The sequence below is a fragment of the Columba livia genome, chromosome 8, assembly GCF_036013475.1.
Source record: "Columba livia isolate bColLiv1 breed racing homer chromosome 8, bColLiv1.pat.W.v2, whole genome shotgun sequence".
Classification (NCBI taxonomy): Eukaryota; Metazoa; Chordata; class Aves; order Columbiformes; family Columbidae; genus Columba; species Columba livia.
Window position 1 is genome coordinate 12,305,329 of NC_088609.1, and position 26,511 is coordinate 12,331,839.

At 43.3% G+C, this 26,511-nt stretch overlaps 1 long non-coding RNA gene across 9 annotated transcripts in view; it reads left to right on the top strand.

Annotated features, from left to right (window-relative positions):
* The window catches only part of LOC110363298 (uncharacterized), a 63,549-nt gene that overhangs the window by 18,585 nt on the left and 18,453 nt on the right, over positions 1 to 26,511 (top strand). For 6 of the 9 annotated variants that reach the window (XR_010474279.1, XR_010474273.1, XR_010474274.1 and 3 more), the window contains exons 8-9: positions 18,356 to 18,438; positions 22,560 to 25,545. This is a non-coding gene — a long non-coding RNA (uncharacterized LOC110363298). The other 3 variants (XR_010474278.1, XR_010474276.1, XR_010474277.1) reach the window with 3 other exon arrangements.

The following is a 26,511-nucleotide window of genomic DNA, read 5'->3' on the forward strand; positions in this document are numbered from 1 at the left end:
GCTGCTTGGTATGATCTATATTTAGATACTTGTAAATGAAGTTTTGCAGTCACGTGGCTGCATTCTTGTACAGCTTCATGAAGCTGATTTTTCACATTACAGAGTTTTATACGTTTGTGTTTACATATTGCGGGTGTTTCCATAAAAGCTTGGGATAGCCCCATTAAGGAGGATGGCCTGAAAGAAGACCAAGAAGTGTTTAAAATTATACTGAGCACACCTAAAAACATTGTCCTGGCGCAGACGAGTGAAGTCACTGCAGAAACAAGGGAGGTACAGACAGGTAAGATTAATGGATGTAGGCCTTTCGGGAGCACCTCCTCCAAGCAGAGGGTTGAGTTGTGCAAGGGGACAGCATCGCTTTTGGGATGTATCCTGTGTCATACTCCCAGTAAGATGCCAAGCCCCTGGCAGAATATATCAAAATGTCAGAGAGTGCTGCAGTGCTGAGCTCATGCTATGTAAATGATAGTGTGATGAATTGTGTGCCGTACACACTACACACAAATCCTGTCCCAAGCAGCCCTGGAAGAGGAGATAGTACTCCTGCCGGTGTGTCCTCTGCTCCAGGAACCTTGCCAGGAGGACATGCTGTAATTCATGCTTTGCTGATGCTTTATAAAAGTTGCAGCCTGTACCTGGGCTGCTGCGCTGCTGACCCCAGTATCCACATCACCCCCAGCCCCTTGGAGCCCGGTGACTGACCGCATCCCCCCGACCTGTCCTGGGAAACCTAATGTTAGCCCTCTGGCTCGCACAGGCAGTGCTGCCTTGCCTGGGCTCAATGCCACGTCACGCAAAAGGTCAGGGCTCTCCCTGCTTTGCAGGCTACACCCAGAGCTGGCTTGACCCCCACTTTGCCCTCCTGACTGCAGAAGCCTACAGCCTGACCCAAAAAACAAGGTGGTAATTCAGTCCTCATCTGAAGAACCCCTACAATCTCTGCTGAGTAACAGCTACTGAAAGCAAGGGATTATCAGCACTTAATTTAACCCAGCTCAGGACTCGCCATAAAGCTGTAATGTAGCACGTTCAGTAAGCCAGTGCCTGGGAAACAGGAGGTTTCCCAGAGGGAAGGAGCAGACTTACACTATGGAACAATTGGAGAACTTCAACTAAAATACTTCTGAAACATTGTGGGGAGATGGCAGAAGTGTGGGGCAGAATGGTGAGAAAGAGTCTGACTCTAGAAAGAGTGTTTTCTTCTACTCTTTATCCCTTTTTTCATGCCGCGCTGTAAGCTTGGCCAGAGGAGAACCCCCCCGTGCAAACCCCGTCCTCCAAGCAGAGCAAAGCAAAGTGCAACACGGGCGTGGAGGGGCTGGGTGGGTAAGCAGTGCCAAGCACAGCTGGGCAGGTGGGTGAACAGGGCAGCACACCCAAAGGTGACCGCCTGCCTTTTTTTGGAGGCTTCTGCCTTTTCAGAGGTGTGTTGGGGAGCTAAATATGTCTAATTTCCTGCTGCCACAGACAAGGCTGAGTGCTGGCCCAAATGTGGGTCAAGAGTGACACCCTGTGGACAAGTTACTCTTTTTTTGTAAGTCCTCCAGGATTTCTCTCCTCCTGTTTTTCTTTTTTGGTTGGTTGGTTGGTTTTTCTTGTATTTGGCTTTATCCCTTCCACTCCTCCCCTCTTTGCATGCACAACCCTCCTCAAACCCCCAGCCTGCGTGGGGGTTGCTGCTGCAAGTCTGGTAGTGCACAGGGACCAGCGTTTCTCACCCCTTAAAATTTATAGGCTGAGGAGAGGGCACCCAAATCCACTCCCTCTTTTGTTCCTTTTTTTGTTCCATTTTTATACTTGGTTTCATCCGTGCAGTGCAGTGAAGGGGCGGCTGCTCCCGGCCACGAATCCAATGTCGCTCCCCTTCTCAGCTCCCCCCAGCTCCTCTGCTGCGCGGGTCATCAGCTGGAGCCGGCTGTGCTCCCAGGGCTCATAAATCTACCAGCTCCTTGCAAAATTTGGCAAGTATGAACCAAGGCTGCCTGATAAACTGAGAGAGAAATGGTGTGGGCTTCCCCGCAGTCACCCCCACGCCCTCCCTGTGCTGTGCAGCTCCCTGAGCCATTCCTGGGGAAGCTGATTGCTGCCCAAACAGGAAAACTCCTCAAGAAAAGAGTATTAGAAGGACTGCTACTCTTCTAGTCACTGTGGTGGTCTCTTCCCAGTCTTGGACCTGTACAGGTTGCACCATGCTGTCCTGATGCTCTTGGTGGTATCCCCAAGGAGCAAAATCTGATGTCCCAGAACAGGCCGATTGACACCAGCCGACAACCTGGAGAGGGCAAGACTCTATTTTAGGCAACAAATAATTCAGTTTTATATTGGTGAGAAATTCTTCATCACCACTTTAATTATGCGGATCTGAAAGAGACCATAACATTTTGGCAAGCTCAGTGCTGGGCGTGGGAAAGAGGGGAGGTGTCAAAATCCTTCCAAGAGTTGATGTCCTTTCTTACCCCCAGCAGTTTAACCCTGCAAAGTCTGCATAGACATGTATATATATATATGCGCACACAGATCTATGCAAAAGCAGACACTGGATGGAGATTCCTTATTAGCCTCAGAAATAGCAAATGTACAGGCAGTATTTTTTCCAATGACACAGATATGCCACCATTAACTCTGCTTTAGCTGGTATAGTTTAGGGCTTTCAGAAAATGTAACTTCATCTGCACCAACTACTGTATGTTTTTGCTGAGTGGAGCTGCAGGTTTTGCCTGGACAGCCTACACATGCTCTCTGCCTTTTCCATTGTATGCCAAATCCTGAAGAGGAAGGGGTGTCCTAGAGGAAAAAGTCATTTTTTTAGGCCTTTATGCCATTTCCAGCAGCCTAGGCCCCAGCGTGCATCCTTCTCAGATGAAAAAGAGATCAGGTCTCTTGGTCCAGCACTGGGACACTGTAGAACAAGATTCAGGCAAAAAACATTGAAGGAGTGTGTATTTTTCTGACCATACTCGTAACCTACCACATGTTGTACTCTAGCCCTTAAAATGAAGAAGTTGCACTTGAGCAAGCATCAGAACTGCTCAAAAGGCATCAGAAAAAAAAAAAAAAAAAATAGTTGAAAAACTTCAAAAAATCTGCATCATCCTGGGAGCTTCCTAGTAAACATCAGAAGTGGGAAGATCCACCAGGGAAATAGTGTGGGGCAAGGAGCTGCTGGTTGGCTCTGTTGACTTTATCGAGTAAACAACAAGGGTTGTGGCAATGCTGCTGGGTTGTGGGAAATGGGGTTTAGAGACCCCAACGTGAACACAGGAAGCTGTGTACCATCTCCAAGATGTGGCAAAGCCGAATATTTTCCTCTGCTCTTTTAAGAACCAAGGCCACATCTTGGTGGGAAACACTTAATCCCAAATCCTGCCTTTTCTGTTCAGATTAGGCCACTATGCCTGCAGAAAGGTGGCTTCTTGCGTCCCTTTTGGTTTTATTGCACGATGGGATGATACAGCTGTGCTCATGGAGCCAGGTGATATAGTTCACTCCAGAGGTGGCTGCAATTCACAAGAAATTATTGCTCATCATCTTCATCATTGTATTGGGTGGTCTTGCTAAAATGTGCAGCCTCAAGTCCGCCTTGGGGGTATCTGTGCAACAGCCCAGCTACAACAGCTATTGGCAGAGTTAGAAACAGGGTCAGGCCATAATGGTCCGTTTTGGAATTTAAATTGGGTCAATTTGAGGTAAATAACTACTCTGTGTAGCTTTCAAAGGATCATTTACTTTTTGGGAAAGCAGGAATATGCTTTTGGAAAGTGTACAGGCATCTTTCAGGATGAAGGGCTCCATCTGCAGCCATCAAGTTTTTACCTTTTAATTAACAAACGTTTATAAAGAATTTCAATTCAGAATTACTAAACAAAGAAACCGTACAAGCCCCAGATGAGATCTAAACAGTTTCCAAAAGACATTAAGAAAGAGAAAAATACTGGGCCACGTGTTTTTTCTTATGCCTCTTGAGTCCATTTATTCCAGACATCTGACAGGCAATTCAGATTTCCAATAGTTTTAGGTAACCATGTCCAATTTAGAAACCACAGCCTTCAGCTAAGACTACCTACCTCCTGAATCAGTCTGGAAAACCAGAGCACATGCTGATACTCTGCATTTTCAGATTTGGAGAGCTTTGTTATGTATGTGCCATATATACTTGGGTTGAATTTTCTGGCTCCATGCAAACCATTTAGATATATTTCATAGACCTGTAGTCAGTGGTCAGAGTCAGATAAATTATAGTGCCTAATAGAGAGCCTGTTTGTGCTTTCAAAGAGTAAAACCGCTATAAAATTGATCTCCTCTTTTGAGATGCCTTTGACGGCGGTTGTCGTATGGCATTTCGTATGAGATGGAAGCAAAGGGGCTCCCTGTGGATGAAGAACTAATGAGCTTTATTTCTGCTTCTTAGACTTGGGCTGATTTTTAAACCTTTCTGATACCTGAGTGTTTGTATCTCAAAACCAGAGATTAAATGGGGTCTTCATGATGAGCAAAGCCAAACCACAGTGGAAATGCTGAGTTCAGGTACGGGCAAATAATGTCCTGCTATGTGCCCTTTCCTAATTCCCTGCAGAAACATCCTTGCTGAGGATTCAGTGACATCTGGAAGGAGGCATGTCAGGCAGGAGATGCATTAGGTACTGGTTTACACGCCACCCTTCTCACCTTACTCCCTAAAACCTGCGTCAGACCCCAGTGCCCCGGTCGAACACACGGTGCCATTCCAGCAGAGGATGGCATCACACGTCCTCTCTTCCAGGGCCCCAAGGAAATTCTAGATGATCAGGTGTTACTTCCAAGAAAGCTTGGCTGAACAAAAATTGCAGAGCAGATTCTTTGCTGCTAAACTGCAAAGTCAGAAGAGACTTTGTCAGCCTTCAGCAGTGAATCCTGTTCGGCTGGTAAGTGGCCATCACTTTATCCTGTAATCTCTCTTTCATCTCATCTATTTTTATCTTTCCAGTTCTCTTTCCAGTGGGAGCACTCGTACACAATCACAAACTCTGCTGCTAGGGAAGAAAAGGCACCACAGGATTTGAATCAAATTTATTGCTGTTAATTTCTTTCAAATGAATCATGAATCAAAGGGGTCAGCTAGTGGTGGCAAAACATCTGTTGATATGCAGTGTAAAAGCAGCTTCTGACATGGGTGATCAGGGAAGGGGACAAGAGTAGAGCTGGTCCCCGGTAGGATTTAGGGACTGGAAACGTGGGAAAGCAAAGGGCAGGGTTGGAAAAGTCACCTGAACCGTTTTGCTGTCCCTTATGGTTTTCCTGAGCATCTTCCCCACTTTTCTTTCTGTAGAGGTGACCTAAGCAGAATCAATATCCTTCCTTAAAATTAAAAAGGAATAAAAGAGATAATAGGATGAATCAAGAGATTCTCAGTTGATGCCTGGTTTGTGGTGATGTTTTTGTCCTTCAGAACCAGTGGTGCCAATTGCCACAGCCCTGTTGACTTGGGAGGACTTGTCCTGATTTTAAGGAGAGGGCCTGCAGAATGCAATGCATTTTGAGCAGAAAACAAGTGGCCAGATTATGGTCCCCCAGTGAAAACACAACAGACTTTATTCAGCCTCTTTTTCTATTTATAGGAGGGCTGAGAAGTAAAGAGGGAAACGCTGAGTCTGCTAAAAAACTGTTCAGATTCTTGCGGGTGCTTTGGAGGAGCTGATATACAATTATGAGGCCATTTTCTCTGCTGGCAAATTAACAGCTTAGAAAAATTACAAGGGGGGTGGGGGGTGAGGGGAGAGGAAAAAAAGACATGGAAATTTTGTTAATGAAACAGAACAATGAAAATCAAAGCTAAAGATGGAAGAAACTGAGTGGGCCACATCCAGTTCATTGCCTGCTAGGCTGGATTTCTGCCTATAGTAATTTATGCCATAGCCTTGGAAGTGAAAACAGATTTCATTTACTACTGAACAGTACTACTCTGTGTAGACAGAGTTCGTGGCCTCACAGCATTTCTGAGAAGGTATTGTAGGATTATTGCTCTCACTTTGCAGATGGGCACAGTAACACTGCTTGAATTCTTAAATTTAAGCTCTGGTGATGGGGAATCTGAATTAGGATTTGAGTGTCTGAGGGCTGTCCCTTGTGTCCTGTTGTCACATTGCCTGTCCGCTGAAGGAGGTGTTGAGGTCAGAGGTCCCAGTTCAGACTGGTGTTGGTGTCTGAGGGCTCTGTACGAAGATCCTCCCTTGCCCCAGGGATTTGTTCCTCAAGGGTTTGATGGCAGAGCTGGATGTAAGTTGCTCCTCGGATAGGCAAAAATCAACTTTCAACTTTAACTACACCTTAAGGGAGAAAAGTAATCTGAAACTTTTGGCTTGCTTTTCTTTTTCACTAGTCTGACTAATACTAAGGAGAGCCCAGAGCCATGGCCTGCAACTAGCATCAAGACAGCAGATGGAGAGTCCCTGCTTGCTCACACCACACCACTGCCACAGGTGCAGCCTTCCTTAGAGAGCTTTGGCCGTGAAAAATGCACACATTCTGTTGCAAAACAGCAGAAAGCAGGTAAAATTTGCATTTGGAGAAAAGTTGCTGTGGAAAAAAACTATACATTCCCTGAGAGCCAAATTAAAAAAAACCCCAACAACCAGCCCTCAAACCCAAGCTTGCAGAGTCTGCTGTAATTTATGATATACCATATGAATCTAACTATAGAACTTCATTTAAAAATTTTATAAAGACTGTAAATCTACAGTGAAATGTTCTAGGGACAATCTGCTGGCAGAAACCCACACTCTGCGGACTGACCTGTGGGAGAACCAGTTTGTCAAGGGCTTGATCCGAGGCCCGCTGAAGACAATGAAAATACTCTCATTGACGTCAGTGGCCTTTAGATCAAAAAGCCCCCAAAGCCCAACATGGAAAAAATAGTAGTAAGGAGAAGCAAACTGCTCTAATCAATAGATGCTGCTGTAGAAAGGTCTTTAACAATAGCTTAATGGGCCATGATGAGCTGCTTTGGACACTTTTATTTTGTATTGTATGTATCTTATAATCTTTCTCCTGAAACTTTTAATGGAATTTATCTCACTGGAGAATTGGAGAGAACATCTGCTGCAAATGATGGGTAAAGACATAAGCTGTTGTGGGTAGGGTGAGCCTCAGGAGGTTCACAGTTTGGGTTTGGCTTCTGCTTCAGATTCTTATCTCAACTATACAGATCTCCTGTGGCTGCAAAAATTGGACTTGAAATCACAAGAGTACGAGGCTTCTTGTGAGATTTCCAGCACTTCTCTTATGGTTTTGACTGAAGACCAGATGTGGAAAAAATATTTAACAAAATTGGATGCAGTATTTTCATGTCTGGTTCTAAAAAGGGATGGAGGTTCAGGAATCTAATTTTATCCTTTCCAGTTTCACTCCTTGGTAAGATTCAGTTGCAGTTTTAAAAAAATGCAATTTAAACCCAAAATGTAGCTATTGCAACCAGTCCCCAAAGAATCATTCAAGTAGATGAAACTCTAAACATTACATTGACCATGAACAAAATTAAAACCTTTTGCCTTTGGCAAGCTGAGTGCAAAGAATGAACAGAGTGAATGGTGACTATTAGGAAACATTCACTAATACTCTTTCCCCTCAAAGATTATTTTTATTTGCTTTCCATGCAAACGTATTTGCGTTTTTTACCCTTTCCTGCCTGCTTCCACCAAAACAACCAAGCTCTTAGGCTTTGCCTAGCATAGATATTTTTAAGAATACTAGAGGAATTGTGCTTGCCATATGGAAATTTTACATTTTACACCTGTCTGCAAAATTTCCTATTGTTAAATAGACTTTGCAGGCTGCTTACACAAGCCTACGTTACCTTGTGGGTGTAAAGCCAGTTTCAGGATGCTGAGTCACTAACCAGTGGCAAGTTTCTCTAATCCATATGTTCTATACGTTCTTTGTGGACAATTCACAGCTAGAAAGGAGGGTCAGTTCATTAGGTGGTTTACTCTAGTTGTATCACTTATTGACACTTGCTTTTAAACTGGTGGTCTTTCATCAGAGAGGGAAATAAAAAGGTTTTTTGAAGCCAAATGGTGAAGATAGGTTAGAGGAGCTCTCAAGTCACAGGGAGGTTTCACAACACGTGATGCATGTGATGGCCATTAGGAAACATTCACTAATACTCTTTCCCTTCAAAGATGACTTTTTTTTTCTGCGTGATGGACAGTGGCCTGAAATGAAGTGAGTGATGTATGTTGGGAGGAAAGCTGACTAACAAAAATCAAAAAAATCAAGCAAAGAAAAAAGTTTAAAAGTGGTTCAGATCACAGTGACCTCACTCGAATATTTTGTCAGTCATGGCTGCCTCTGAAATTTTTGGTTTCAGTTTGGGACAGCATGTTTGTCCCTGTGGGATGTAAAGGCTGAATGGAAACTGAGCTGGCATCTCTTTTTAAACTCCTCATTTGGCGGGTAGTCTCCCATACAAATCAGACACGACCGATGAAAAGTCATGTTATTATCCCATCCAGAAGCTGTGGAGCAGTGAACCATGGCTCCAGTGCCTGAGGAGAGTGCCTGGAACTCACTGTGTCTTGTCATTTTGCAGAATTTTTGGCAATACTGTTTTTTTTTTCTTCAAAGACCTAGAGCCAAGCCTCCTGTGAACCTCCACTGTCATTTAACAAACAGCAATTAAACCAATTAATAATGGCAAGAAACAGCTCCAAAGTGTGGACACTGCTGCTGGAAAAGGATAGGGAAGAAAAAACCCAGGGTTTGTTTTTAATCCTATTAATTTGGGAGGAAGGAGGGGCTCTGGTGAACTTTGAAAGATTTTATCGATGTCTCTTTGGGCCTGAAGAAGGAGTGGTTTGCTGAGTGGGACATGCCAGGACCCTGTCAATGCCTCTGCAGGGACTCCCAGCCCCAGTGAGCACGGGGCTGCTTCCTCAAGAGCTGCTTTGCACGTGTGCACGGGGAGGTGAAATCACCCTGCTTCTTCCCAGAGGTCTAGGAAAAGTCCGCCGGGATTGATGCTTCAGGAAAAATACTGGTTTTTGAAATGCGGTTTGGGAGAGTGTTAAAAAGGGCTGCAGAAAAGGATAAGGAGAAGACGGAAGAGCCCTTCCACTGCTCTCCCCAGGATCTGCTCACAGAGCTGTACCTCCAGCCCATGTGGAAACAGTTACCTCCAAATAACACATCCTGCGGGACTATTTCTAGTAGTTTCACAGAAGCCTTATTAAAAAAAATAGAGACTTTATTAACCTGAGATTCAGGGACTTGAATTCATGATAAAGGCTGTAAACTCTCGGCCTATGGTTCGGTTTTACAAGGATGAGTTGAGGGTTGGAAAAGGAAATTTTGCGGAGGGAGGCTTAAGGAGCTCAATTTGGTAAACTTAGCAAAAAAGCGGATCATGCAGCGACCTGACTCTTTGCAGTAAATGCCTTTGGAGGAGAAAATACCACATACAAAAGAGCTTTATAGTCTAATGGGGGAAAACATAACGAGATGCAATGGCTGGAAATTTAAGACAGGCAAAATAGAGAGATTGGGAAGGGAGAGGGGGCTGGCTGCTGGGACAAACTGTTGAAGGGGGCAGGGGATTTGTCATCCTTTTGCATCTTGAAATCAGAACTGGAGGCCAGCCCAGATGATTTTGGTGAAACATATAGTAGTAGGCTCAATTAGCGAGTGAATGTGTGAAATTATTTTCTTGGGGATTTATATTGAGCATTAAACTAGATGATCTAAGTTGTCCCTTTAAGCCTTAAAAGTGGAGGAAAGATGCCAGAAAAGGAGCTAGATACCCAAACTCTACCAAATTGCAATTGCTGGGGTCTCTGGGCCCCTTTTGAAATGCTGTAAGTGAAATAAATGCTCTATTCTGAGTGCTGGGCTGATGGAGGACACACAGAATGATGCATGCCATCGCACGCTCCTAGCACAAACCCATTTGTAACTGGTTTTCCTTCTTGGCCCCCCAGCACACTTTTTTAAAGCTAAAAATACATCCTCAGAGGCATTAGTCACTCAGCCCACATATTAATAAATTGCATAATGATGCCACCAAGCATCCAAAAACCTTTCAAACTGTTATATATTATTTCTTTCAATAATATTCTGAAAGGCCAGTGCGGCTTAATGGAGCCACATGGTATTGTATTTAATCCAGAAATCTGGAGCTAAAATCTCATATATAAATTAAGATAATATACAATATGCTTTTGCATTTAATTTGGTTCTCTCTGTTTGGTTAGGCTACAACTCCGTAGGGCTGTGTCTTTTGCAAGAGATTTTTGCCTACCAGATCTTAGATTTGTAACGTTGCTCTTGCTTTTAACTGCTCAGAGCTGTTCTCTGTAATAACTCAGCCAGTCATGTGCCAGGCAAAGGAGAGTTTAATGGAACCACAGTTTAACTGGGCAAACTTTAAAAGTTACAGGAAGTTTCCTGGGACTTTTCCTTATGGCCTCTCTTGCACGGCTCCTTTTGTGTTGCTGCTGAAAGTCTTACTGCTGTGCAATGGGGATGGCGAGTTCTGCAGAGAATTTAACACTGGTTTGCAGGTGTCTCCTCTTTGACTCTTTCAGCTGGATATCTGGCATTAACAGATGGGAATTGCTAGGAGATCAGGAGCTATTGAGTGAAAAAAACCCAAATTCAGATGTTTCCCAGGCTGGAAAAGCATAAAGGCTTTAGATCTGGGGTTTCTGCATGAAGTTTTCTTATTGTTGTCTCTGAGCAGATCCACCTCTGCTGCACAGTGTCTGCAGAAGGTTTGCACATAGTCTGGCAGATGTCATATTCTATAAGATACAAAGAAGTCAATAAATGCTGCCGCCTCCTCCTCCTCCTCCTTTCTATTCATTCCAAGTTCCCTTCCTGCTCTCAGAAGCTCTGGCTATCGCTGCACCAGGGTGAAACGAGGCTGTGGAACAGGAGCTGTGCAGGTCAAAGTCACAATTCATGCACTTTAGTTTTCAACCTTACCACTTGTAAACCCAGTTGACACAAAATATGCACACCCATTTTCTGGTCTTAGAGCTAAAGTGCTTCGAAAGATGGAGGGGAAAAATGCATGTTCTTTGGTATATTATGCTCTTCATTTTGACATGCTGCAGGAGAAGAAAGCCAGGTGTGGGGAAAAAAACCCCAACTGAGTAAGGTGATTTCTTGTGGGGCCAGTGGAGTAGATGCAACAGAGGTGCTGAAATCTGAGGCATACCTTTCGTTTGAGAGAATGTGGAGGAGAATTAAACACGTTCTAGAAAGTAAGAGGCTTGTGCAGTAAGAGTGAACAGCTTTGAATCATATGAACCCAGGCTTTGGGTGATCATGTGAATAAAACCTCTTTCAGGCTTAAATTCTTCTGTGAACAGAATTTCTGTTTTGTTTGTTTGTTGTTTGTTTGTTTGTTTTGTGGATGTGTGTGTGTTTGTTTGGAGGGGTTTGTGTGCTTTGTTTGGTGGTGTTGTGCTTTGTTTTGTTTTGTTTTCCAGTTGGCTTTGAATTTCCTTTGGCTCCATCAGTAAAAGACCTGACCTTGGACAGAAGCATAATCTGGTTTTGACAAACGTTTGGTAGGAGCAGGGTTTATGGAGGCCTCTTGCTCTCCCGATGTCCACAGAACTGGTCCAGTTTTGGAAGGCGGTGTGATAGATGCTTATTATATTTGCAACACTCCTTATTTTCTTTCACTCCTTTCCTGATGCTTTGCTAACCAGAATTGCAATCTACAGTTTTCTTATATCTTGATGTAGTATGGGTGAAGCTGCTTGGCTTGTTTGTCCTAACATCTCTCTGAGTTAGGGTCTGCATCACTGCTCCTGCACCAGCATAGAACTGAAATAGTTATAAGTATCTCTAGGTGCTTTGTTTAATACCAGATTTGTTATAAAGAGGCATTTCCCCCTAGAAATATCTGGGTGATACAACCAGACCTGTGTTTTTCTTACAAACTCCCAATGTGGAGGGCAGCTTGGTTCTCAGGAGGATGCATTGTATGGGAAGATTATCTGTGACACCATGAAACTGCGTAAGCAGCAGCTCTGAAGGGAAAGATAGGAGCGAGCACAAGTTTTTGAACCCCAAGGCCTCTGCTGAGAAGTCATCAAAATGTATTAGACACCTTCCTCCCCACCTCCATCCTCTCCTGGGTGCTCCAGGACCCACAGTGACACTCCAAGTTTACTCTTAGGACGTTGGTCCAGCACTTGTAAAACGTTATTGTAGGGGGCAAGAGAAAATTTACTTATTTTGGGGCAGGAGGGCAAAGTAATTTTCTTGTAGTCCAGTAATTATCTTTTTTTCATTGGTGGTGTTGTAGACCGGCTTCTCCGAGGTGCTGGGATTTTGCCTGTATTACATTCTTCATCCCGTCCGGTTCTAACAATAAAATCCTCATGTTTTTTGATCTCTGGCTTTCATGCTTGCTGACACACTCTGGAAAATTTAAGAAGGGTGCAAGGAATGGGTTAGTCACACTTGTTAATATTTATCCCATTACAGAAGGAGCAGGGCTGACCTCAGAGCTTGGGCTTTGGAGAACAGTTACGAGAATGATTCCACCCAGCTGAAACGAAATCTGCATGCAAAGCTCGTTTGGTGCCTGGAAAGAGCTAGGAGGAAGTAAAGGTCTTAAATTATATATTTCCGCAGTTAATGTTTTGTCCTGTTTACAGAATCTCACCAGAATACTTGGGGTTTTGTTTTGTTCATATGTTTTTCATAAGGATAAATATCCATGGAGTTTTAACATTTTCATTAGATTCAGACAAGGAGTAGAATATGGGGCTATTATTTTCTTTAATTGTTGATCTCTTTTCTTTAATGCTTATTTCTGAAGAAACCCTTCAGAAATAAAAACTCAGGTAAATCAAAGAGACAGGGAAAGTGATTTTCTTTAATTATTCTTAGAGCAATTTTGAGTAGTGTAGGCTAAATTAAAAAAAATATACAAGCAAAATATTTTGGCTGGGAAGTATGTGTAATGCATGAACAGCAGGAAAAAAAAAAGCATTCCTTTCTAAATAGAAAATCTTTGAAAGTAACAGGGGGAAGCTGATGGGAAGGGCTGAAGTCCATATATTCCCACCTCCTCCGCCTTGTGCTCTCCTAAAGGTGAGCTGCAAAATGCAAAAGAGAAATGTGTTAAATTCAGATGACTCGCTCGGGTGTCAGGAAGTGGCTCGAACAACCACACAAAGTTAACTAACACATTTCCCCCTACTCCCCTGCTCTTCTCATGAAATCTGTTTGGTGGGTTTTGGGGTTTTTTGCTGCTGTGGTTTCTGCCTCCAGGCGGGAGCGCAGCCAGTTGTCCACCCGAGCAGCACCCTGAGTTCCCCCGGGGCTTGCAGGGAGCCAAGACTTCCTGGGCGGATTTTCCAGAAAGTAAGAGAATTTCAGAAAACGTATTTGTGATCCAAACAGCCTGGCTGCAGGAGAAAGAAGACAAGCTGTGAGGAATTGTGCGGTGAGCTTGCATTGCTTTGCCGTTCGTCTTTTGTCTGGTTAATCCATCTTATTATTGTTCACCTGCTCTGCTCTAGGTCTTCTTCAACAATGTGGTTCCTGGCACCCATGCTGTTGAGTACTGTGGCCATAGTAACCCCAAATGTGAGTAAAGCTGCGTTTGCCAACGGCTGCTCTCAGTTGTAGACACGGTGAGAAGCAGCTGAATGTGGGGAAATGCTTTTCGAGCTGCAAGTGGCAGGATTTAGTTTGCAGCTGGATGTGTAAGATGTGAATAAGTCTTGTTTAAAACACTTTGGATGTGGGTTAGGTCACCAAAAGAAGGTCTGAAAGGCAAGATGCCCCGATCCATCAGAAATGGTGCCACTGCCCATTGAAATGTTTCCTTATCCCGTGGACCAAGCATGGCTCAGAGCCCAGTACCGCAGCAGCCGGGCCGGGGATAAGGCACAAATAGTGAATGTTTCTCGTTAGCTTCCACTTTCCGCTTTAGAAATGCTCCCCATGCCTTTCTCCCCCTGCTTGGTAGCAGGTGTGCTAGGGAGAAGTTTGAAATCTAAATGGAACAGAGTTATCTGATTTACCTTAAGTAGATTTTTCATTTGAAATGGCAACACAGAGTCCTGTGCATTACCTTGCATGAATATAACACACACCATGCATTTATGCCTAGGGTATAACAATATACTGTATCATTGCAATGCTGTGTGTGTATCTGCATAGAGCTAGTTCATATACTGCAGCATGCTTATCAAAGGACACTCCTTAACTGCATACTAGTGTTTTTTGATTAGTGATTAAGTTGTAAGACTCTGTTACAAGTCTCTCTGCTGATTTATGTTCTCTTTAGCCACGGTGTGAGTGCCTTCTGCAGCAATTCCTGCTTTTAGTTTTCTGGCCTTCAATAATACACGAGACCTCTTTTTTCTTATTTTTTTTTTTTCTTTTCTTTTAAAAATAAACCCAACTACACATTTGAGACTCTTTAACCGAGGAAAGCCAAAATCGTGTATGACAGCAATGGCTGTCCTCTCTTTGTTAAGGCCACTTTGGTTCCCTTTTCCCTTCTAACAATTTATTAGAACTGTTCACTCTTTGTTATGACCAGAGAAATAAACTGTGGATTTACAAATATCTCTGTAGCTCAGTCTCTGGCAGAGAAAGTAAGTAAATTGAAATAAAAAGAGAGAGTGGTTATTAGTTTATGTTTCTCCCTTGGGAGAAAGATTAAATGAATTTAAGAAGGAGGTTCTCCTCCTACTTAATGTTGAATTGATGAAGTTGCCCAGCTTATCAGGGTTCAGTGGAGGAGTTGCAACATTGGATAAAACCATAACAAGAGAAATTTAAGAAGCAAACCCCTTGCAAGGAGGGCAGTGACTCATGCAGAAGGTCACTACTCCTCCCATTCTTTAGCTTTTTGGTTTTTTTGTCTTTCTGGTGCAAGCAGCTGTCAGCCATGGAGGAGGAGAGGATTTAATACAGCAGTGTGAGGACTTCAGGCCAAATGGATAATGCCAAAGTGATGCCAGAATGTGTTCCTGCACACAGCAGCAGTAGCTGAGATGGTACAAGGGAGGGTTGAGGCATCTGTTTGAGATACTGCATTGTCCTGCATCCCTCCTGAAAACCTGCCTCCACATGAAAGTCCTTATTGTCTGACGTGGCCACACAGATGGTAAGATGGTATAACCACAACTGCTGCAAGTAGCCTTATTTTTCATCACCATTTACCTTTTCTGTTTTACCCACCCTGCAGGATGGTGGCTTGTGAGTGGTGCAGGGCTGGTTTCTCTGTTTTTATTTATTCCTCTATTAATACAGCACAACCGTGCCATGGTGTCCCTTTGGTGGCAGGACTCATGTTTTTACAATATATAACAGTGCAACAGCAACCTCCAAAATGTCCATTCCTATTTGAGCTCATTGTCTTCTCTTTGCAGCCTTCCTGTTGTGTCACATTTAACCCCTCAAAATTGCCAGTTATTGGAAGTTTTAAAACTCTGTAAGATGCAGTGGCTTCATTTAGGCAGCAAAGCTGAGTATTGAAATATGAATTAGTAGCGTGTGTATCGGCAAGATCGACCATCTGCTGTGCTCAGCACCCGGCTTTGAAGCTGGTTGGCTGGCAGGACAGCATGTGTTTACAGAAAACCCTAACAGTTGTAAAGGAGCCATTTAGGTTTATCGTGTCAATTCCTGTACAACTCCACGAGGAGCAGTTCCTTTCGCAAAAAAAGACAGACTAGTTTTGACCTCTCTCAAAACAATTGACGGTCGTGCTTGTTGCAAAGGTGAAATATCTAGAATGGCAAAAAAAAAATTGTCATTACCCTTCTTAAGCATTAGACTACTTGAATGCAACATCCATTTATGGCTTAGTTCTTGCATTATAATTTAACTGCCTTTTATTTTTCTTCTGAGATACAAACGCAGGAGTTGTACATGAATTTGATACCATAATATGTGAGCCATTGTGAAAAAGCTGTCCAGAGTCATGAGTCATGGCTCCATTTCAACATGATTCATATGCCAAGAAACAGAGATCATATATTTTTCTTAAAAATGAAATGAGAATGGGATTAAAAATGTTATGTTTTGCCTATATGAGCAATATTCCTCTAACCAACCATTCCAGTGTGTTGCCTCCTTATAGCTTTTCTGTAATACAGTTTGTCCAAGGGAGGGTGTGTGGTAGCACATCGAAGGGGAGGAATTATTACTTAACAACCTCTTTAGTGAATGTGTTGAAGGACTTGCTACTGTTTAGCAGGCATCGATATTATACATGTCATTCGCGTGCATATGGATGCAGAGTAAAAAGGGAATGTTCTACGTAAAGCTGAGGCTGAGACCAAGCCCTCTGGTCGGAGTGGCCCCTGCATGACTCTGCCTGCCTGTTGGACTGAGAAGATAAATTAAGAAGCAGATTTTACACATCTCCGAGATAACTCATTCCAATGTGCAAAAGAAAAAAACCCCACTCTATTTTAATATATAGATATTAGGACTTAATTATTAAAAAAAATCAACAATTTATTCCTTTTAATAGAAAAACCCATGAAGCAAAAGGAAAGCTGGCAAGATGAGGGATCACAGGCTGGAGGAGAAAGTTTGCCCTTGCAGACATACCACAGCCAGCCAGCTGTGTTATTAAGGCACCACATATGGGTGCTTTAAGGCTGGTAACACACAGGGGATCATGAGATGGATAAAAAGTATCACTGATACCCTAAATATGAACATACTATGTTGGTACATCACAAAGGTCCTATGGGTTATATGAGGTAGTCAGGTTTGGGTAAGGACAAGAAACTGGTAGGATGAAGAAGAAATTACCCATATGGGTCCCACGTGTTGTGCTCATTGAAATCCTCTATCTAGGTCATGCTTAGGTGTGAAATACTGATGAGGAATTGCTTTTTAGTATCAAAGATGTTGAGACCACTTTTGCTTACAATCTTTTGTATCGATATGTACGTGTGTGTGTGTGTGTGTGTATGCATATGTGTGTACATAAGTTCAAATTTTCTTTAACTTGAACAACAGCTGCGTGTGCTGGTGAGAGCCGGGGATTTGGTGCTCAGCAGTGGAGGAGCAGAACAGGGTGAATCAGGACTGTCAGACTGATTAACACAAAACCAGGAGCACAAGCTCTCTCCTTGGGGTTGCATTTCATATTTAGGGACATGGTGGACTGGAGGGTGTATCCAGCGTAATTGCACAGGGTCACCGCAGAGGAGTTAAGTGCCCAGGACTCGATTTTTGTGGAGCAGTTTGTCACCTGCCATGTCTCTTGGTGACCATAGGTTGCTGTGGGCACTTCTGGCCTCCTCTAAAAGCAGCTTGTTAATGCATCTGGGAGAGCAGAGCCCTGGAAACTCACCTGGAAGAGGTTGGTGACCCAGCTGTTTGGTCCAGCTCTCTCCCTTTGGGTGTTTGCATTAAGACATTTTCAGTGCAGGCCACAGCAACCCTGTTTTGGAATAAATGGCCTGGCCCTGAAAATCTGCTAGAAAAAAGCCATTTTGGGGAGTAAGTAGCTGATTCAGTTTGTACAAGATGCCATGGACAGGTCATCTGTAACCGAGCCTAAGGCTGGCCGTCCTATTTTACATTTGCAAATGTTACATTCCAAAGTTTCATTTTCATATTTAATGCATGTGCCTCCAGCTTCTTGTTCTGACTTTGTTCTTGATTCAGTTTGTAGTCTGAGGTCACACATGGCTGTTTCACCCGTGGACTAGAAACGCAGTGATTTTGGGTGTTGCATTTTTACGTGACATCAGTCGTCATTGTTGTTATTATTATTATTACTGTCTCTTCGTTTGGGAGGTATTCTTATAATCTGCTTATTTCTGTTAGGTGGTGGAATACAATTTAATTAAAAACACATGATGTGATAATGAAACTCCTATGATAGCAGCATTTTTCAGACTTTTTTTTGAGCATCCTTCATGACCGCCCGCGGATGGGATCGGTGCACGTCCCTGCCAGGAGCGGAGCGGTGCAGCCACGTCATCTCGCTGCCTATTTTCAGGCTGCGTGCTGTGCCCTCCTGGGTCAAAGCGAAAATGGGAGAGGATTTCAAGCCAAAGCGTGTGGAAGATGACTCACTGGGTTATTTTCTGCATTTCAAATAGAACCCTTGCATTCTTGCCAATATATTGATATAGTCAGGCTCTCTGTCCTAAAGCAAGCCTAATGGATTCATGTATACCACGTAATGTCTCACTCAGTGTATTTACCCATTTTTTTATATTGTGTATTTTTAAAAATTTCTTCACTTTTATTTTCTCTGAAACAGGTATTGAAAGGCCAAAACTGCAACCCACCCAATGTGATTCCTGTAAAAACAACATACCAAAGGTTTGACAAGCAACATCTTTTTTAACCACGATTCTTCCCATTTCAGGATTTATTGAAACTGGTCACAAAGGCTCTGGAGTACTGGGCAGCCCATGACCTGTCTGAGGAGGGAAAAGCAGCTCAGCTCAGGTATGTTCCTACACCGAGAGAGGGCAAATGAGTGACAAAAACCATGCAACTGGGGCTTGGGAGGAAGATATCTTTGCTCCTTTCCCTTGTCTACTGATAATACCGCACCAAACCCAGCTGTCTTTTGGGAGAGAAGAAGGGAATGGGCTCAGGTCTGGAAGGGCCGAGTTGAGGCTGTTGCTATTGGGGAAAATGCAAATGCAGAGCTCACAGCAGAGAAACGGGGTTGATACCCCAATGGAAAACTTCACTATCAAAGCAGCTGATCTCAGGGATCATTTTGTTCTTAGAAAGTGGAATTTAAATGCAGATTTAATTGTGACCGGAACCCACATTAATAACCTGTTTATGGGAAAACTCTAGTCCTAGTCTAGGAGAGCTGTAATCCTACCCTGCCATCTAAAATTTGTTACTTTATTAAGATTGCATTCTCGGCTAAAAAAAAAGAAGTGAGTTATTTGGATATGTTTATTGCCCTTTGTCAGGATGGCAATATTTTTTTCTGCTTTGAAAATAGATGTTCCTGCTTATATGGCTGTGTATTTATCTTTTCTTTTAGCTTTTTCATTACTGTTCCCTTTAATCATTTAATGAGGAGTGTTCAGGTTCCTGATGATTTAAAATTATGACTTGCAGAGACACTGGCAATATCTTTGCTCGAGTAACGTTGATCCTCTAACTTTAAGACTTTAAATTCAAACCACATGTTTTTGCCACTAACTCGGAAAACAACCCCTGGAATTGTGTGACTGTCACTAGAATATAAACCATAGCTATTCTGCAAACAAAAGCCGCAGTATTTAAATTGCGGTTATGGTCAGAAAAGTGACTATTTTAATCATTACTGTGGTTTACTCGGGAGATCTGCTCCCTCTGCACATTCCAAATATCTCTGCAGATTTTTATAGACTGAAAGGAGATTTTACTGCTTTCCACTCCTCTTAGCCCTGCGGAGTCCAGCCAGCGCGGGCCGAGTGAGCCAGATTTGTTCCAGGCTCACACATAGTGGGAGTGTGAGCTGAATTCCTGTGGCAAGACCTGGTGAAGGGATGATGTGCCCGCCAGGACGAGCAGCCGCGCTTTTGTGCCCGCAGAGCTCGCAGGGTGCAGGGCAGTTGGGAGAAGAAAAGAAAAACGAAACCTAGAACAACAGTCTGTTTCCTATAAACTGAATTGTTTTGAAAATTAAAAAAAAAAAACAAACCTGAAAGGCCTCTCAGGCTGGAAAGTGTGTTTTGGGTGCAGCCACCTGGCTGCCACCCCACTGCAGGGATGGGGGCTCTGAGCAAAGACTTTTTTTTTAATGGTATTAGATGCAGAATTGGAAAATTGAAAATAAGAGGATGCAAAAGTCTCAAAAGGATTTTCTTTTCCTGCTGGGTTTGAGGAGATAATTCAGTTCCTTTAGTGTCTCCCTTATATGGAAAATTTCTTACAGCCTCCTGAGTGCTGAGCTTCAGCCTCTTTGGACTCCTGTAAACCCAACCACTGCCTCCCCCTCGCTGCTCAAACTGCGTTTTTGTGTGTTTGCTACATCAAGAATCAAATCCCATTTAGAGGGTGGCTGCTTTAACTCACTATCTGCATTTAGGAAATGTAGTATACGTATTTTGTTTCTGCGAAAATCTATTACGGTATTGGGAATGTTCCTCTGATATAGGTGTATTCAAAATAAATGTTGGTAGGGGAAGACCTAATTCATTTTAGATGGTTTTATTAGGCGTTTCTTAACAAATCCCAGAGTATGTAAATGAAATATAACTATACGTACATATTCATCAGTTTGTTCTTGGAATTAAATATGAGCACTGTGACATTTGGTTTTAAGGAATGACTAATTAACATGTGTGCAGGATGTTCTCATCTTCCTGCTTTGGAGTCCCAGAGTCAGGGAAAAGCAGACAAAACATATTTCCACTCTTTCTGTCATAGTTTGCAAAGCAGAAAGCCTTTTATGAAAGCCAAGAACTTTTCAGGCTTTTTTTGTACCTGTTGGGTGCTGACATGGGGACCCATCTCAAGTGTTTAGTGTTGTTAAATGTCATCTTGTCTGTGCTGGGACCAGATCACATTAAAAAAAGACAGGTTTGCATCTGATCTAGCTTTTCGTAGTTGCACCAACAAGTTACAGAGTACGGTAAAGAGCTGGACAACTTCTGGAGTGCAGTTGGTGATTTACCGCTCTGATGGGATGCTGTAAAACTGGGCTGAGCCCCAAGATGCTGCAAATCCCCAGCGTCCCAGAGATACTCTCCAGGAAAACCTGAGCTGGATCCCGTGAGGGTGTTTGGGGTTTGGCTGCCTCAATGCCACACTCAGGAACACTGGGCTTAACTGCGCCGTGGTGAAAACCCAGCGAAAAACCCACTTTTGTTTTCAGTGGGGCTGGTTCGAGTTGCTTTTGTGCGAGAGCAATGTGTGTGCAGGGTGTGAACTTATGGCAGCAGAATAAAATAACTAAAATAAAAAAACACCATAATTTCTTTCTGCCGCCCCATCTGAGTGGCCTGGAGAAGTTGACCAGAACAAATCTCAGCAGGAACACACAAACCTCTATTATACCTTTTAAAAAGCTCCCCATTGAATGCAACTGGGCAGATGGGAAGAGCCCTTTTATTTCCTCTTTCTTTCTCCGCCTGAGTTAATTCTCTCCCTTTGGGGGAGCCAGGTTCAAAGACATGCCAAATGCATCAAAACCTTCCAATAAAGTCCCTTTCACCTCCCGGCGGAGCAGGGCTGGGCTGGGAGCGTGCTGGGTCCGCTGGTGACTTTCAGGAGTGTGTGTGTGCGCAGCTCCCAAAACAATACCCTGAATCGGGCATCTAATTCCCTGGAAATTAAATCCGTCAGCTGGTCAGGGAAAACAGGAGCCAAAGAGATTAAACAGTGCAGCAGGGAGAATCTTTGGGGGCTGACAGGGTTGGTGTTTCTTGTGGGTTTGTTGCTTGTTTGTTTGTTTGGTTTTTTTTTTAGTAGTGGGGTAATAAAGTAGTGGTTTAGTATTTCTTCCATCCCCGTTTTAATTTGAACCATGCATCCCCCCCTTCCCCTCCCAGTAATGCTCAATCATCACGGCCATGGGCAAAAAACTACTAATCCCAACTCTGTGCTAATCACCCAACAGGTGAGCTCGGCCCTGGCAAACCCAGCCTTGTCTCAGGCTGCAGAATTGTTGTGGCCATGGGGTGAGCAATGGGGATGCTAGAGGGTACAAACCCCCTCCCCACAGCCCCACCATCCCGCTCTGGTCCCCACAGCTCGCAGCGTCTCCCTGGCACTGCATCAGCTACCACAGCCATTCCTTGGTCCTGGGTTATTTATCCTGCTGCAAACTCAGCTGTGGCTGGAGCCGTTTGGGTGTTGCGGAGGCCAGAAGTAGGGCTGAGACTTTTCCATTGATTTTTTTGATGCTGATTTGTTAGATATTGAGAAGGTCCAGCCATGGATGCGCCAGTGTGGCGCAGTGAGTGGCCGGATGCTGAATAAAAGCACAGTCTCTGCTCCTTAGGAAGCATTCTCTCCCCACAGGGCTGCTTTTTAACTGCTACAAGTCAAAACTTAGCGGGCCTAGCAGTGCAATTTTTCTTTTTCCCCTTAAAAAAAAGTGCAGTTTCCTATGTATTTTTACTGACAAAAGCCTGAAGCTTCCTTTGTAAGCTTTATTTTCTTTCTCCTCTGAAACGATCGTTAGACAAAAGCAGTTTTGCTGCTGGTTAATCAAGAGAGTGATGTGGCCCTGCATTTTAATCCTAAACCAATTAGCAGGATTTGACATCATGCCATTAGACTGCTTGAAACAAAAATCAAGGACAGTGTAATGCAGCTAGAAACGAACAATAAGCATCAGTGCTGCCCTGTCAAAGGGGAAGGAAGAAATTTGGCTGTGTGTGTAATTTCCAAGCAATCCCCGTTCCCTCAAACCTGAGCATTCAAATCAGGGAGCTAAATAATAATGAGAGGGGGAAATGTTGAATCTCTAATCACATTACCCTAAATTGCCCTGGTTTTAAAAGCAGAAATCACTATTCTTGCTCCTGAGCCGACACAAATTGGTTGCACCTTTAAATCCTGAGTTCTGTTCTGTGGTTTCTTTTGCGTGTGTTTTGTGCTTCACTTTGCAGGCAGGTTGCACACACATCAGGAGCGGCGGCATCTTCGATGCAGATGTACAGCGACGGATCCTGGTGTGAACATGCCAGCATCCCTAAGAAACAACTTCCCAGGCATGTAAATGTTTGCTTTGTCCCAAAGATAATTAATGAACGAAGCACCTTTTAGCAACTGTACTTTTTGCTGGCAGAAATCCATCTTTTGGCCGATCCCGCAGCGGCAATGCAGCCCGAGCCGGTGGCCAGAGCTGGAGCCAGGCTGGCAGGCGTTAGCCCCGCCACGGCTGCTGCCTGCAGGCAAAAATAAGGCTGGCGAAGATGTGTGTTGAGAACAAAAAGGCAGGCAGGCCCCGGGGTGCAGTATTACAGGGATGAATGCCTAAAGCACATCGGGGACTCCACGCCTTGCTGCGCTCTCAACGCTGGCAGCCGAGAGCAGGAGCAGGAGTGAAACCCAGCGTCTCGTAAAGCAGCATATGGATAGAGCGCAAATGGATGGGGTTTTATGTCCTGTGCAATATTTTCGTTGATACTTATTTTGATTTAATTTGGCTAATGTGCAGGAAAGATGAAAACGCGCCGTGCTTCTCAACATCTGATGGGGAGCCGAATGTTTTTTAAAATTAGTATTCCCACATAGGCGGCGATCTTTAAGGTCTGCCCAGCAACTGTGCTGGAAAATCATGAGTCACTCCATGTAAATCACGGGATGACCCTCGAAGCAGCAGATTTTTTTTAAAAACATTGAGTTGTTTATCGTAGCATTACAGTTTCTAGTCTTCCTGTTGAAGCGTTTTGTCCATAACTTAATTTTTCCTTTTAATGAAAGTAGAGTTTGCCATAACCTGAAACCACTTCAAAGAGACAGAGTTTGAAACATAATTTAATACCATGTAATGAGATTCAGGATAAAATGGTGACGGCTGGTGATGCTCCCTATCCCTGCTTTGAGAGAAGAGAGGCTGAAGCGGAGCCAGGGAGCACGGGAGCAATGGTCATGAAAAACAGCGTGAGGTTGGAGACCAGGGTGCAAATCTCCACCAAAGACTTCCAGGGGGAACTTGAGCAAGTGACCTAAATCTTCCTCTCTTGTAGCTGCTGTCTGAAATAAGGGATAAAAAGAGTCTATTTCCTCCACAGGGATCCATAGGAATAAATACTTTAAAACTGGTGAGGGGCAGCAGCCATGGCAGGGCCATGCACAGGCTGGGGAGGAACAAAAAATAATTCCCCAAAGATGTTCTTGGCAGATAAATCCTCTGCCTTCCCACCGAAGCAGTGCTCCCAAAGCTTTGTAGCTCACAAATTTGGGGGGAATAAATTTGTGAGAAGAGGTTGGGGTGGGTAAGGTGAGTACCCAGGGCATCCTCCCCAAGCCCCCTCTTCGCTCCGCGGGGCGTCCCCCCAGGGCTGCCTCCTGCTGCAAAACTGGGATTTTAATGTCTCCGTTCTCTCGCCTGTTAATAAAGGAACAAAAAGCGCATTTGCCTTCTCAAGGGTGTTGTGAGACAAAGTTGGTAAGTGTTGAAAAGAAACCCAAACTGGAGGAGAAAGCTGGCTTTGTTCCTTGGGACACAGCCCACCGCAGACCTCACTCTAATTTTACTGTAGCATCTCCTGAATGAAAACGTGTCCTCCCAAAAAAACCCATCAAACATGTCCCGACTTGAAACGGCTGCCAGGGTGGTGAAAGGAGCTGCAGATTACAGATCCTCGGGGCTCTTGGGGCAGCAAAATGTTTGTTCCATGGATTTGGGCTAGATCCAATTAATCCAAAAAGGGCTCAGAGCGACTGTTTAACCTATCCTGTGGGGTTGGGGAGAAATATGTAACGAACCAAAAAGGCAAAACAAGAAACAACAGCAAGAAAACCTCTTTATATTAAAATTAAAATTAAAATATTATCCAGACACTGCTCAGGAAAAAGAAAATTCAGAAGGCCAAAGAAATTCAAAGGCTAAACCTCAGCCTCCATCTTAAACTGAATTGGAAAGAAAAAGCAAGAAAATTAAATTTAATTAGTCAGACCCTGTAAATTGGTAAACAGGGCTTGGGGCTTAAAAAAGGAAGGAGCCCTCCACGGGCAACTGCAGCACCAGACTTGGTGAGGGCACCTTAAGGTATCATACAAAAATATAAGATGTTATCTAAAAGATAACCAATCCTGTATTTGTTCTACCCTTTATCTCACTGCGATCTACAAAAGTAAAAGCTTTATTTGGATTTTTAAACATTTTTATTGATATCACAATGCATGTTTCATCATTACAGCGTCTGGAGGAAATGATTTTTTAATAGGAATAATTTTTTTTAAACCTGTTCTAATCTAGAGGAAATCTGAGAACACTAAAAAAATTCCTTTAAACGAAGGCTAGGACAAAAATTATCACAAAAGAAAGCAGAATAAAGAGTGTACCAACAGTCTGATATAACTGAAGAATTAATTACCAAAAATCATGAAAGAAATCGCAGCTTTAAGCGAATGGTGGTTTTATGCTGTATTCCGGGCAAGCAAATTTATTAGCCACTGTCTGAGATGGTAAGAGGATGCAGAGAAAATGCTGCAACTGCTTGGTGGTTTCCAGGTGCGTATTATACATATAAAGACAGAGGTTCTGTCCTTAGTAAAAAAACAAACAAACAAACAAAACAAAACAAAACAAAACCAAAAACAAAACAAAAAAAAACCTTTCTTCTTTGGGATCTTTGGGTTTCTTGTTTAATTCCTAGCCTCAGAAAACATAACTTTTTTTTTTTCCTTCTAATGATTTGTCCATTCTTGGCTTTCAGCTACAAAGTCAGTTTCCTTAGGCTTGTACTAATTTGATGTGCATCCATCTTCATTCAAGTTGATCCATTGAACTCTTGGCAGCACATCGATAGCAAACGGGAGCGCAGTGCCGTTCATTGAACTCCGCCGTACCAGCAAAACCAGGGACAAGACAGAAAGCCTGGGGTCATCTCCTGGAATTGGTTCCTGGACTGCAGCTCAGACTTTGTATGTATATGATTTTGTTTTATTTTTTATAGCCAAGTAGTTATAATTGTATTTGTAATTTCAAGGGTGCATTATCATACTAATGGATGATGATCTTTCAACAGTTAAAATAAACATTAATTTAAAAAAAGTTCTACTGTCCTAGCAGGGAGAGTGTTCCCTAATCCCCATTATGGAAATTGGTTAAGCCATAGAATATTTTCTTCATAGTTTGGGCTCTTCAGAAAGTCTTTGATGTCCTAAGCCAAAGCAAGTACCCATCAGGAACTGAGAGATGTGCTTTGGTCCCCTATGCCAGCATTTTACTTATGTCTGTCATTTCATTTCCCCCATAATATGGGGGAAAGTCTTAGCCAACATCTTCATTTTCATTCATTAGTGAAATCACGGTAGTAATAGCTCTTTGCACTTAGCTGTCTCCTAGACACTTTGGAGGCATCTGTCCCTATGGTGTGTATATATAGAGAGCCCTCCATCCAAAAATGACCCGTTAGTAAAGTTTCCGAATATTAAGAAGGTCAAAGCAGTACAGGACTCTATTATTATCACTTAAAACTCTGAAAGACATTAAAATTATGAGCGTGGGAAAGGTGTAATATGCAACTGGCTCCCTTGATATCGCTGGGGCTGTCAGTGAGCTCTGCTCTCCGTCCTGTCCCGGGCTTAGCGGTCACTCTTCTTACTTGGTCTTGGTTTTTTTTTTTCCTCAAATAAGAGGTTGTTTTGTGCCATGCTAGAAAGTGCTTTGCACATCCGCTGTTACGCTGTCTTTCATCACTTTAATCTGCATAGGTAAGCTGCATCCCTAAATAGTTTGAAAGACAATAGAATTAAGTGCACAAAAAGAGTTATGGCAGCTTCTATGTTCTAGAAGAGGGGGGGAAATGTCCTGAAGAGCTCTCTTTATTAATATGAGATGGCAAATATTTTTTCCTGTTTATTAAATCATATGAAAGGTTAATTATG